This window comes from Protopterus annectens, chromosome 6.part0 (assembly GCF_019279795.1).
Source record: "Protopterus annectens isolate FY-2018-M chromosome 6.part0, PAN1.0, whole genome shotgun sequence".
NCBI classification, from domain to species: Eukaryota; Metazoa; Chordata; order Ceratodontiformes; family Protopteridae; genus Protopterus; species Protopterus annectens.
This window is the reverse complement of record NC_056737.1, coordinates 645,191,012-645,205,706: the sequence shown is the minus strand read 5'-3', so window position 1 is coordinate 645,205,706 and position 14,695 is coordinate 645,191,012. Positions and strand designations below refer to the sequence as shown.

Sequence of the window (14,695 nt, the reverse complement as noted above, 5' to 3'; positions counted from 1 at the left end):
GTTGTCCATTTCTGTTGCTTCAGTATTTTCAGCGCTCTGGTGAAAAGTTATGGGTCGGGTTCAGGTAAGTGTGCGATTGTGTGGACGTGTGGGTTAGGGCGGGTTAGGTGAGTTAGGGTTAGGGCGTGGGTCAGGTGACTGTGCGATAGTGACGGACCTTAGGGTTTGGGTTAAGGTAAGTGGATAGTTAGTGGTGTATGTATAGTTTAGTGTAGGGTTAGGTGCAAGAGTTTAGGTGTATATGTGTGGGTTGCTGTTTGTTTGGTGTACTTGTGTTGTGTGCATGTGTTCAGCAAATGTTTTCCCTAGGAAATAATTTGCTGTTCAGAATGTTCGATGTTTTTATTTTCGATTGCTAGGATTCGATATTAGAACACTCGACATTTTGAATGTTCGGTGTTCTAATATAGACCCAGATCCTTTACTAGATTGTCTCTATTGTCATTAAGGCATCCTTTGTTTTTGACCAGTGTGTATGTATGCTCCTTGTAAATGTCTAAGTTTTTTTAATGGCTCTCGTATCCTTCATTATTTCTTTGTCAAGTAAGCTGTATAATCCATTTCAAAGTTACATAGAGTGAAATCCTATACCAGCACGTAATCAAAATTATTTTGTTATAGCTACGATTGGAATACAGTAGTTGACGTAGTTAATGATAGGAAAGCTAGTCCTTGTACTTAGCTGTCAGTATTGAGTCTTATGAAGTCTAGACCCCCTTAAGCATTTAATTCATTATAGAAAGGGTCTTACATTACTTTTCATTATGTATAAATATTCATTACAGAGCAATATTTTAAATTACATAAACATTAGTTTGTGCTGTCACAGTTATATTTTATGATCCTAGATGTTTTGGGGTTATTTTACAGTTAAATCTGAACAATTCTGTCAGTTCATTTTCTTCTATGCTTAAACCTTACATTCTTGAATCTTTGAAGTTGGTTAATTTTAATAGTTGATCAAGTGGATGTTTTGTTTCAGGGAACACTGACTCCCTTAAGTTGTATTCATATTTACCTAATCCTGTCCAGTAATTCAGATGCCAGGTGTATTGTTTTTAGGCCCATAGCTACATCTTCTTAATACTCAAGTTCTCTTTTTGTAAACCATCTAGAACATTAATGGTGCGGTCTTTAATGAACCAACTGCAGGCTTTGGAGGCACTTCAGCTGTAAAGATGCTTTTGTAATGGTAAGATAAGGTTCAGAATTTATAGTTTCAACTGAATTTGCTTCTTAAGTGTCAGTTATTGTCTGTTGACTCATTGCACTTGTGTAAGTATTGTTGAGTGGATCATATACAGCCAGAGTTATAAAAACAGAACTGCCAAAGCTGTTTTCTCTTTAGCAGACAAAGAATGTTAAAGCTTGTTCTAAATCATATACAATGTTTTATTTCTTTTCAGGTTTATTTCCAGAGATCTATTCCCAGCCTTCACAAGGGAACACCTTACTGACAGCTTCCTAAATTCCAGTTCCTTGCAACATTGTGAAGAAAGATATCAAAACATTTTTAGAGAAAAAAATTCTCTTAAGTTATTATATTGGCAATACGCTTGTTGAAGTTCAGCAGATTTCCTGATCTGGATGAATTTCCTACAGTATTCAATAGATCTGTAGCCCCTAGGATGTATGAGGTTCTTTTAAGAGAATTTTTTTTCAAGACTGGTTGAGTATAATGGAGGTTTACCTTAACCAGTCAAAAATAGTTTTATTACCGAAACCCATTTTAGATCCCACAGCATCAGAAAATTACTGAGCAGTGGATTTAGTCTATTACAACAAAAATATTTGCTACCTTTCTTGCAAAGTTAGGCTTTAACTGTTAATTCCAAGTATTGTTTCTCACTTTCAAACTGTATTTTTGCAAAGCTCGCAAACTCAAGACCAGTCATCACTACCATTAGAATCATTAATGGTACCTAACCAGATCAAAAGTAAGCCATTGTTTGCATTTTTTGTTCTGCTTCCATGGCATTTGATTGAGTTGGTCATAGCTTTTTATTTAGACCAATCAGAAAATTTAGGAGGTGAGATTTATGAAAGTTGTGACCCATGAAATAGTGATATACATTATAACACAGTACTGATCTGTGTGATTTATACTGGCTGCTACATATGGGGTAAGATCTTGCATGTGGTCTTACCCTGTTTACCCCACAGTATAGTCACAGTGTTCTGTCTGTGGAGCACACAAGCGTCACTCCTGCTGTTGTAGGTATTGTTAGGGCAATCCCACTGCTTGACATTCACTCCTAAGGAGGAATGAGTGGGTCATAGACATTTTTTTTAGGGGGAACAAATAGTCAGAATGGGCAAAAGCTTGGAAGGAGGCTTGTTGGTCCCGTGGTGGGCAGAGCAAAAAAATATTAAAAATTTATGTAAGGGTGCTTCTAAACTTACTGACAGGTTTAAGAAGCAGTTTTTTTAATTGGAGGCATTCAAGGCTGTTAACTTTTTTTTCCCCTTGTGATGAGACTAGCATGAGAAAGTTCATAAGCCTGCAACCAACAGACCTTCTTCTATCTATACTGAGGGATGGAGTAAGGGTTGTTGAAGAAGACCGCTGAGCAGCTGTATCTACCTAAGGAAAACTAAGTCATCATTGACCACCTTCTGGGCAGAGTCTGTAGTTTATCCTCCTTTGTGGCAGGTCTGTGGGACATTCCTCTTGAGCACTCTTGAGAAGGCTTTGTAAACTTTAAGAGAAACTGAAGAAGACAATCCGTCCAGCACAATAATTAGGTATGTCAGCCAAGTGCACTTCGTTGACATAGCTGAGCCCTACTTCAAAAGTTTCTGATTATTGAAGAACTGAGATTGGATCAAGGTAATGCTTTGAAGCCCAATCTGTTTTCTGAATGGAGGAATTCTGGAAGTATAAGCTAATATTCACCACTTTACATGAGAACCACTGGCCCTGGCTAGTCACTTCAAAGCACAAAAGTTTGGATACAGCTTGCCTGATAAATGAGTCAATAGATTCTTCCTTCTAGGCAGCCTGAGAGGAGGTTCCACCTGTAATCCATGATGCTGTAGGGATTCATGTTGGAAAAGTTAATTTTACCTTCATTTGATCTCGTTGCCACAATAAGTATAGGGTCATAGATTCTGAATATGTATTCTGGCCAGATGGTTCATAGGTAGGTACTAGGCTATCAGCCCAAGGGCCTACGTAAGCCTAGCCAACAACGTTCCATGGCTTACGCCACCCAAGAAAGTTATTTTCCTGTGCCACTGTCAAACAGAGAGACAGAAGTGATCCCCTGGGTGTATTTCCTATTTCCCATCCACTCATCAAGATTTTTCTTGAAAAGTGCTAATGAAGAACTTTGCTTGACATAGATGGGTAGCTTGTTCCAGAGTGTAGGAAGTCTCAAGGACAGGAATCTATCCCTCCAGTGTGTCCTGTTTATTGTGGTGACAAGTTTTAGGTCCCTAGAGCGTGTAGCTCAGAGGGATTGGGATTTCTTTAGGTGTAGCATGTCCAACAGCTCTGGGTTTGTCATAGCTTTATATGTTAGGCAGAGATCACCTCGGAGTAGGCGATATGCTACGGAGTAAAGCTGGAGTTTTTTGAGGCGGTCAGTGTAGGGCATTTGTTTGAGGCCAGTAATCCTCTTTGTGAGGTACTTCTGTGGCCTTTCCAGTTGCTGCAGATGTCTTGTGAGGTACATTCCAAAAGGGGCATTGTACTCTATAATGGGTCTAATGAGTGTCGAGTAGAGGGGAACAATGACCTCTTTTTTCCTGGATGAGAACCCTTTTATGATGAGGTGTGCCACGTAGAAGGACTTCCTGACTACTGTGGCGATGTGACTATCAAAGGAGAGACTACTGTCCACCTGGGTCCCAAGGTCTGTTGTCACGCATTCGGTGTTAAGCAGATTGCTGCCTATGTGGTAGTTCATGGGTACAGAGTTTTTACCAAAGGGGATGACACTGCACTTTTTGGCAATGAGCGTGAGGTCATGGCTCTGACACCAGGCATCTGTCTCAGTGAGGCCCTTCTGTAGGATGTCCACATCATTTGGGGACTTGACTATGGCTTCTAGTTTGCAGTCATCTGCGAAAGTTGTTAGCCAGAGGCCTTCTGTGTTAGCCTGTACTTCAGAAAAGTACATACCAAACAGGAGCGGTCCCAGGACAGAACCCTGTGGTACTCCACTTGTCACTGCTTTGAGGTCAGATTTGGAGTCTGCAACTTTTACAGTGTGGGATCTGTCAGTGAGACAGTTGGCAACCCATCTTGTGACATAGGGATTTATACCTAGTTTAGTGAGTTTAGCTATAATCCCAGAATGGGGGATGGTGTTGAAAGCCTTGGCGAGGTCAAGATAGGCTGTGTGAACCACCTTACCCTCATCCACGGCTTTAGTGACTGACTCAGAGAAGTCGATCAGGTTCAGGAGGCATGATCACAAACCCGAACTTGGTGGGATCCAGAGTTTGGAGGTTACCAATGTCTTTGTTTATGAGTTCCATGATGATACGTTCCATGGCCTTGCAGACCAGGCTCGTCAGGCTAATAGGTCGATAGTTCCGGAGATCAGTGGTGGCTCCCCTTTTGTGGAGTGGGATAACTGTTGTTGTGCGCCATTCACTGGGCACAAAGCTTGATGCGAGGCAATTATTGAACATGGTGCTTAAGTGGGGAGCCAGTTCATTCTGAAGTTAGTGTAAAACTCTGCTTTGGATGTTGTCTGTTCCCATGGATGCTGTGTTTTTGGCTTGAGAGAGTGTAGCTTTTACCTGCGTAGTTGTGATTACAGGGACTCTGTATTCTTCCTGTATAGATATGGACCCTTTAGTGGGTGAGAGGGGAGTAAAGTTAGCACTAAACCTATCTGCCAGGATGTTGGCAATGTCAGTTGGTTTCTGTAATTTTCGTGCCTTTGTGCTGTAACTCGGAGCAGATCTGGGTATTGCCATCTAGATTCTTGACATAGCTATAGAATGCTTTGTGGTTGTCCTTGGATTTAGTGGCGATTTTTTTTTTTTTGTAGCTAGCTTTGGAGGATCTTATAACTGATCTCAGCGTCTTACTGAGGCTGACCAGGGAGCTCCTCCACTCATGGGATTTTACTCTTTTGCAACAGTTTCTTCCTTCTGTTGTACAGTTTGTTTATGGCAGAGGACCACCAGATTGGCTTCCTTTTTTTGGAGGATAGCATCTTGGTTCTGTTTGGGATAGCACGATCCATGCACTCGTGTAAGTGCTTATAGAGTGCATTTGTGTAGGATTCAGCAGTTGTAACTGTATTGTCTATCTGCATGGGTGTCATGTAGTTCACCACTTCTGTCTTGAGAAGCATGAAGTTGGCTTTGAAGACATTTTTTACGTGGTTTCCTTAATGAGGGTGGGGGTGGGATGTGGATATCAAGGGTGATAAGCTTATGGTCAGATCGGACCAACGGGGAGTTGACTTCAGGTGTGGAACACAGGTCAGTCATATTGGTAAATGACTAGGTCTAAGATATTGTTGCCCCTGGTGGGGGTGTTGATAAGTTGATCTAGGGCATTGGAGTTTATGAATTCCAGAAAGTGTTGAGCTGAGGAGTTGGTACACGAGTAGTTTTCTCAGTTAATGGTGGGGTAGTTGAAGTCGCCCATTATTAGGGTGTTTGGTTGAACCCTAATATTTTCCAGTACATCAAGAAAAGAGGAGTGGGAATCCTGGGGCATAGTGGGGGATCTGTAGCAAGCTACAATTTGGATTGCAGTTTTGCCCAGAGTTAGTTGCACTTGGATAACCTCGGATGCATTATGCTGAGCAACTAGCCTACAGGTGTGGATATCCTTAATGAATATGGACACACCTCCACCTTTGGTGTTTCGGTTCAGGTTACATGGCCGAAAAATGTGGTATGAATTATAGCCTGGTAGTGCAGAGGTGCTCTCTGGAGCCTTGAACCAGGTCTCAGTCACTGCACAAATATCGATGTTCTCCATTTTAAGGAGTGCCTCGACTGAGTGCATTTTGAGATTTAGACTTCCAGCATTGAGTAGCATTACCCTCAGTTTTTGCTTGACTGTTCCTGTTATAGTGGTGAATTTGTTATTTGAACCCCGCCTAAAAAGGCACTATAGGGACAGCAAGAGCCTTGGCCAGTATCCAGAATCCCAGGGGCGACGGGTGCAGGCCATCTGTGGTAAAGCATTGTGGTCTGTCGACCATGTCATCCCAAGCAGACAGTTGCTAGATCCCCTTAGAATAACACCAAAAGCTTAGCCAATTGTTGAAGTCAATCATTTTGTCCTTGTACTGCGGTATCATTCTGGGCGATGGCAGAATGCTACTCAGGGCTAGGGTCATACCTGCCTTGGCTACAAAATCTGAGAGCTCTTCCATGTCTCTTTTTATGTAGTCCAGGGAGGTACGTCTCAGGTCATTCACACCAACATGGACAATGACAGAGTCATATTTGTACTTGTTGTGGTATGACCTAAATGCATGGGTTATGTGGCAGATCCTGGCACCTGACAGTAGCCTTCTCCTTGTTTCGCCTGGTGAGTGGGACATCAGTGTGCCTGACTATAGAGTCACCTATGACTAGTGTGTTGGGTACGTTGTCTTGCCTTATTGGCTGTGGTTGAGTGGCACACTGAGTCTGTGGGCTATGTGTCATTTGTGTTGTGTTGGGGGATGGAGGTTGCTTGCATTTCTACTTTGGAGGTCTCTGTTGCTTAGACAGATCATTATTGAGAGCCTCCGCAAATGTTTTTGTGTTACTATGTGTGGATTTTGGTGGTGTAGATTTAGTGAGACTATGTGATGAGTGTGGTGTGGTGCAAATGTTTACCTTCTCCTCATGACTGTCAAGTTCAGTCTTGGTTGGAGAGAGCTTTACCTCCTGTTTGGCTAGATAAGTGCATCTCTCACATGTTGTAGTGTTGGGTGGTAGGAGGAGAGGGCTGTCTGTGTACATGAAGCAATTTCTACATTGCCTCAAGATGCCCAGATTCATCAGATAGAAAGGAGAGAACACTGGGAGCTGACCCTTGGACATGCCTGAACAAAAAACTATCTTCCTCTAGATAAGTGAGTAAAGCGAGTACAAGAGATGTTTTTCTCTAAGCAAGTGAGAAAAGTAAGTGCAAAAACTGTTTTCCCCTAGGTAATGAGATACATTGAGTGCTATAGTAATTAGTAGCTTATTTAGTGCTTAGTTCTGAACAAGTGCTGAGCATGCATAAGCAAATTTAAGTGCTAAAACTAAGAATCTGTATCTGCACTAGATGAGTTACAGGACAGAAACACAGACTCCGTTATGTTTTATTTATATTTATTCCTATCCACTAATTTGGGTTTACCTTCTGATATTATGTGCTATTCTTTACATGTATTGGGAGTTTGCTGACCTAAATGCTAAGCATAGTTTGCCTTATATCCATCTGCAGGCACTGCTGTATTGGCTCAGGAATTCTGGCCTGTCTGAATATCCCAAAGTCCTTAGCAATAGAATTATTTTTATGAATTTGTATTGGACCAGTCAAATTTACTTAACTGATTGTAAATGCAAAAATGTTGCTTTATCCTCCAAATCTAGTCTCATCGGGGTTTGTAAAGTTCCACCAGTCTACCTGTGTATTTTTCTGCCATATTGTTAAATGATAAAGTACCTGCTTTAAGGCTTTGTTTCGTATACTCTGCATATGTTCTTTAAATGCTAATCTATCATTTACTGACATCTAGATGATTAAATGTGTAACTTGGTACAGTTCTTCATTATCCATTAAGACTGGTTCATTTTCAAACTATGTATTTACATTTATTGTTGTTGAAACAGACTTCTGTATATCTTCCCCAAGGCATAATAGTAGGCAAGTGATTCTTTAATGTTTTTAACATGAGTTCTAAAAACGACAATACCAATTTTTGCAGCTGACAGTGTATTTTGATATCCAACCTGACTTAGTACTAGGAGAGGAAGCAAGTCCTAGATTAAATAGTACAGGGCCCAGAACTGGTCCTTGTGGTATCAAAATTTGCATTTGTTTACTTTCAGAACATTCTTCTAGTGCCATAACAATCTGTGTTGTACCCATTGGATTATAAATGTCTCTTTGTGACACTTGATGCTATTATGGGGCAGCATATTAAAGCCATTTGTAAGGTCTACATATATTCCATTACCATTAGCTCCCAAGTCATTTACTACACTCCCAAATATATAAAATTGTCTTGTGTTTCTTTGCGCTATGTTCCTCTAAGAAACCATGTTGGATAATGCCGAGTGTGTTAATAAGCTGTTGAGATTTTTATTCTGTTGCATAGGCATCTCTCATAGTTTCCTGAGAATCAAGATCAGACTAATAGGGCTGTAATTCTGGAGTCTGATATTCCTCTGTTGAATGGCTACAGCTGGTGATTCTATCCAGCTTGTTGGTACACAGCCCTTCTTTAATAGTAAGGTATACGCTTTGAATAACAGGTACACTAAGTTCTCTCTCAGCTCATTTATTAGTATTTCTGGGATGCAGTCAGGACCCATGCTACACTTCCCTTTATTTTTTATTTGTTCGTATGAAGTGACAGTCAGTAGAGGCATGGGATGCTTATGAACTAAAACTCTGACTGTGAGTTCTCCTGTTCTCTAATATGTTTTAGTTATTCTAATAAGTAGTCATTAAAAATGTATGCCATATCCTTAGGATCACATGTACAAATGTTTATTTCAGTGAATCAACTGGCTGCATATGTGACGGTGATAGACCTTGTTATCCTTTTTGACGTGCAATACCTTCTTATGTTCTGCTTTAGTAGATTTAATGGTACCTTTAAGGCTCCCTGATTTAAAAAATTGTATTCCTTTGTTTTTGTGTAAGTGGTGTGTTGTCTGTATGCTGTATATATATATATATATATATATATATATATATATATATATATATATATATATATATATATATATATATGCCTTTTTTATATCCTCTTCCATTCAGTCATTTTATTAGATGCTTTTTTTGTCTTTGGTCTTTGTAGTAGTTCAGCATTCTAGGGTCATTACACGTCTTTTTGAACAGATCACATTCCCATATTTTATGATCTTGTGTGCATGCGTCATCCCACTGTATTAGTCCCAAGTTGTTGGCAATGCCATCATTGTTTGATGTGTTGTACAAATATAAGTTTAGCTCCATTGTTGGGTTTTGTATGGTGTATTATTTTAAAAAATATTGCACTGTGGTCAGAATTTCCAGGAGGTTGTATGACGTCAACCTCTAAGTATTTTAGGTATGTTTGTTAAAAAAAAAATAAATAATAAAGTCCAATAAGTTATAATGCCTTGTTGGTGACTTTACCAGTTGTACACATGCTCATATTAAGCAAGTCTGATTTCTAAATCATAATCGAAAAAAAGCTGTTTCCCCAGTTTATTTTATTGGAGAGTTAAAATCACATACTCTATTGAGTCAATTTATAGCACATTATTCAATGTGTACAAGAATTCAGTATGCAACTCTTAAGTTCAAGGTGGAAATTCATAAGGTTTAATATTTTAAAGCACTATTTTTCAGCTCAACAACAATTATTTCATTGTTTACATAGCCTTTAATTTTGTTTTAATTTTAGAATGTATTAATATTAATAAACCTCTCATAAAATTATCTTAACATGTACAGTCATATTTATTTAGAGCACAGATCACAAATGACCAATTTCAGTCTGAGCCCAGGAAGTACAAAGTCTGAGTTACAGTTCAGAGAGAGAGAGAGAGACAGAGTCTAAAGATAATTTACGTCAGTGATATTGTATACAATTATTATAAGCAGACATAAACATAAGGAGCATGTACACTTGTAATGTGCATTATTTATAGTAACTCAATGCAAATGACATTTAGTAAGGGAAACATCAAAGTGGGAATGATAGGCTAGGTTGAACTAAGTGAAGAATGCAAGACAGACTTTGTGAAGCTGGAGGGAGAAGTTATTTTGAGCAGTACTATATTAGAGGGTGAGAATGGTACATTTGGTGAGATGGAGCGAACCATATGAGGGTGAGTTAAAGTGTAACTGGACATAGAAATAGTGAGTGATGAAAAACTAGTTAGGTGATATGGTTTGATGAAGGTAGTAGCATTTGACTGATATGGTAAGATACACCTTTAACAGATTTATATATTTAGAATAAGATCTGGTATCTTATACTGGTGGAGGATTCTTTCACAAGAGTTTTTGTCCTTGCATAGAGAAACAGTGGAGTTTAGTTTTGGAGATTGCAATGTGGGTGTGAAATGGTTGTGGCTTCTGAGGCTGTATAAGTAAGGCTGTTTAATTAGTTTAGCTGCTAAGACAGAAAAGGTCTGGTTATTTAAAATTTTGAAAAGTTGGGATCCCAAGAGTAGATTAACCTTTTTGTTGAGCAGGGAGCTATTTTACCTTTCTTGGTGTTTTGCAGTCATGTTGAATCTAAGGGTGTAGAATAATGAATCAACAAATTTTATTGATGATTGAGTGAATGTATGGGGAGTTTGTTTTGAGGCAGGGGTTACAGAGGGGGGAACCATATTTCAGTTAAGAAAGTGGAATGCTTTTTCCTGTGGCTGTTTTGGAGGCTTTAGTTAGAAAGGGGGAGGTTGCCGTGGTGGTACAGCGGTAGCATTGTTGCCTCACAGCAAGAGGTTCTCCTGTTCGATTCTCGGCTGGAGTGCCTTCTGTGTGGAGTCTGCATGTCCTCCCCGCGGCCGAGTGGCCTCTGAAAGACGTGTGAATGGGCGTGCCTTCGCTGAAGGTTGGGCGTCGAGCTGGCAACTCGGCACCATAAAAGAAAATCTGCTGCCAATCATTAGTGGACCGGAGTTCTGCTGTGGCGACCCCTAACTGGGAAAAAGCTGAAAATACAAAAGTTAGAAAGGGGGAGGTTCTTTTCTCTTCTGTTTGTCGAAACTCAGTTTACATCCTTGATATATTCCAAGCTTTATTACAATTTTAATGTTGTACAAACCAGTAATTGCCAAGATCTCATCCTGTTTCTTTGCTATACTTCTGGCATTTCCTATGTATGCATTTGTAGAACTATATTAGGTCCACAGTATCTGAGCTCTTTGGTTTGTTTTTAGCAACCCTAAGTAATTTTTGATATTTCATTAATTTTGTCATCCACATAATCAGAGCCATAGTAACTCTGGTGAGTCACATCCTTTGCAAACATCTTGTGAGCATGTAGTTTCCTCCAAGTGTAAGATTTTCTCTGTGGTTTCTACATACACAACTGTTTGAGACAGTTGTAAAATTGCACTTTAGTGAGTTTAGCATCCAACATCTGTGGGGCAGAAAATGTTTCACAAAACACAGCTTCAATTTTTGTAGAATAATAAGTATTGTGTAATCTGTTCAGCTGCTCTTTTCATTTTATTCTGTGGGGCAGTGCTGAGGTCATTAAGTCCTACATGAATTATGACACGCTGGTATTTTTTTTTACTTCGTGATCTAAGTCAAACTTTTCATCAAGTTTTATACAAGGTAAACACAAAGTTGTATATATTTTTTCTTTGTCTATAGCTGGCACCTTTTGTTGTAGAGATTTCAACACAGAATCAAGCAGCGCAGGTACTTTTGATGCACGTATTTGCTCAGTTTCTGAACTGCTTAATTTCCATTCATAACCACCTCATGTTTATACATAAAACTGCTAACCTCTAAAGCCCCTTCTTTAAGATGGTGATTTTCAAAATGTCCTTTTTTTGGTTGTCATGTACAGCAGTGATACTGTTCTCATGCAAATTTCTGGGCGGCATAAAGTACCTACCTAATGCCCTCCACTTGTATTTTCTGCTATTTGCCGAAGGTGTATCCGATATTAATGTGTTATTACCTGGTGATCTTGCATGATTTAGTCTTTCCCTGTTCCCCTCTGTTGTAATACAAGATGAAGCTAATAACTGATTTTTGCTGCCTCGTTAGTGCAACAGGTTTGGGGTAAAGGTGTGTGTGTGGGGAGGTATTATGCAGGGACACGTTATTCCCATTGCTGGACTCCTGACTTGAAGATATGTTTAGTACTGTTTGAGTGACATACCCTCTCTCAGTAGGGCTTTAAAGGTTGATTGGTTAGATCTCTATTTATTGTCTTTTTTGAGTACAAACTTCCTCATTTTCCATTAATTTCAGCTACCATTGTGTCCAAGTAAGCAGACTTTTTATTTTTTGTATATAGTCAGAACAAGCCCCCTCTTTTCTTTTAAAACATTTGTAATTTCACCTGTCTTGTGTATTGGTTCAGATCCATCTCCTTTATTTCCAACAAAGGGGTGTTCGTTTCTCCTTATTTCTGGATAGGTTTCCAACTTTTGATTTTGCTCTTTCACTACATTGAAGTTCCTTTACACACGTTATGACCCTCAGACCATTTTCTAACATATTCATATGAGGTTTTCATAGCCAGGAGAGCAGAACATGAGCAGTTTAAGCTGGGTTCCCAGTCGTTTAACTTTTATGCAGTCTAGTATTGTATCTGAAGGAGTTTTATAATATCCACAATCATTACAGACTTGTTAAAAAATCTATTTTTAACAGATTGTCTTGGATGCAGTTGTTAGCAATCCTTAATAGTCACAGGAGGCACTATTCACTAAGTTAACTTTGTCATCTCAATTTAGAGGAATAATTCTTCTGATTTGTGAATATTTACCAGTTTGTAATGCAAATATGTGGTAATACAGTTCAGAGATAATGTGAATATTTTAGTTATACGAGTGCTTCGCTAATGGAATACAGGAATAAAACCCTAACTGTGGCCCAGCTCACCCAAGTTTGGTAAGAGCATGGGTGCTTGAGAGCAAAGATGGAGAAGATGGACGTGCCCATCCTGGCAAGGAGGGGCCAATGACACTCGGGTAGAACTCCTTCATTGGTCACTAGTGGAGCCTGGCAAAACATGGAATGTGCTATATGTGGGAGTGGGGCTTTGACTTTGGGTGAATCATACACAGCGTGGATGGTACACCTCAGTCCTATTGTATACCCCTTGAACTGATAGAATGTGTGTAGTGGCAGGTAATAGACCTTAAAGAGAAAAAAACTTCCTCAGCAGCAGTATGATGCTGTCCCAGGATTCTACTGTCCTTATCAGCCCTTAAAGTGGGCTGAGGTAAGTCAAGAGGTGGCAAGGAGGTTCAGCAGACCCGTGTTTGAGGAGTCGTCATGGGAGCAGCTGATAATTAGCTGTGGAGAGCCACAAAAATTAAAACCGTGTAATGAATTAAGTTCCGCAAGCAACATTTACTGTAATAGTAATACAGTGAGGTAAGAAAACATTTCAAGTGTCTAAAGATACCAGCTTATATTACTTAACCACAAAAATAAAATAATGTTCTCATTTAAAAGCTGTAGTGTGGTCCATCCAACCGCAACCCCTTTTTCCTGTTTTTGCACATGGGGAGGGGGGGTAGGAGTGTCTCTTCAACAGTGACTGATAACTACAGCCAGTGTTCATACTGCCAGGTGACATGATCACCTCCATGAAAACTTTTTCCTTGCTTTACTGGTAGCAGTATGATATACAACATAACTGCTGCTAATGTTTTAAAACAGAATGTACATACAGTATTTGGTACCTGTAAAATACATTTTAATTGCTGTTAAATTGCTCTTATGGTATTCTACAGTTGCTACTTTTAATATTTACTCAGTATGTGGCCCTTAAAGCATCTGAAGTGTCCTTATATATGTAGATGTCAATAATTCCAGAATTATATCCATACATATGTTTTGCACACACAAACAACTGTACAACTTCAGACTAACTGCTGAATGACTGTTCCAGTCTGTTTTATTGCATTGTAGGAAATACTTAGACATGTGTATAAGGAATACTTCTGTTTGTTAGTGAACAGTGTTAACCTGAGCAAATTACTTAACCAGACCGGTGCTCCCAGGTCTCTCCTGAAAAGGGACATACTTGTCCAGTGGGCTTACCTGGTTAAATTAAAATAAATCAGTAAGGCAAATATGTCAACACAGAGCCTGAATGAATTTGTAAAATAAAATGTAAATTCACCAAAGGTCAATTCCTCATTGGTCAGATCCGACCACAAGCTACTCACCGCAGACATCCACATCCCATCCCCACCCCCTACCCCCATTAGGGAAGCTACCATAAAAAATGTCTCCAAAGCCAACTTCACGCTTCTTAAGACAGAAGTGGCAAACTTCATGACACCCATGCAGATGGACAATAGAGGTATGATTGCTGAATCCTACACAATTGCACTTTATAAGCACTTACACAAGTGCATGGATCATACTATCCCTAACAGAACTAAGATGCTATCCTCCAAAAAAATGAAGCCAATTTGGTGGTCGTCTACCATAAACAAACTCTACAACAGATGAAAGAAACTGTTGCAAAAAAAGAATAAAATCTCATCATTGGAGGAACTCCCTGGTTAGCCTCAGTAAGAAGCTGAGATCCCTCATAAAATCGTCCAAAGCTAGTTACGAAAACAAAATTGCCACTGATTCTAAAGACAACCACAAAGCATTCTATAGCTATGTTAAGAATCTCAATGGCAACACTCACACCTGCTCTGAGTTACAGATGGATACACAATGGCACTAAATATACAGAACCAACTGATATTGCCAACATCCTGCCTGATAGGTTCAGTGCTAACTTTACCCTCCTCTCACCCCCTAAAGGGCCCATCTCTATACCAGAAGAATGCAAAGTTCCTGTAATCACGGCTG

The 14,695-nt window shown here is 39.5% G+C and overlaps 1 protein-coding gene across 1 annotated transcript in view; it reads left to right on the top strand.

The window, feature by feature from the left end:
• Positions 1–14,695, top strand: part of TXNDC16 (thioredoxin domain containing 16) — a 1,725,832-nt gene that overhangs the window by 549,295 nt on the left and 1,161,842 nt on the right. The gene's annotated exons all lie outside the window — the stretch shown is intronic.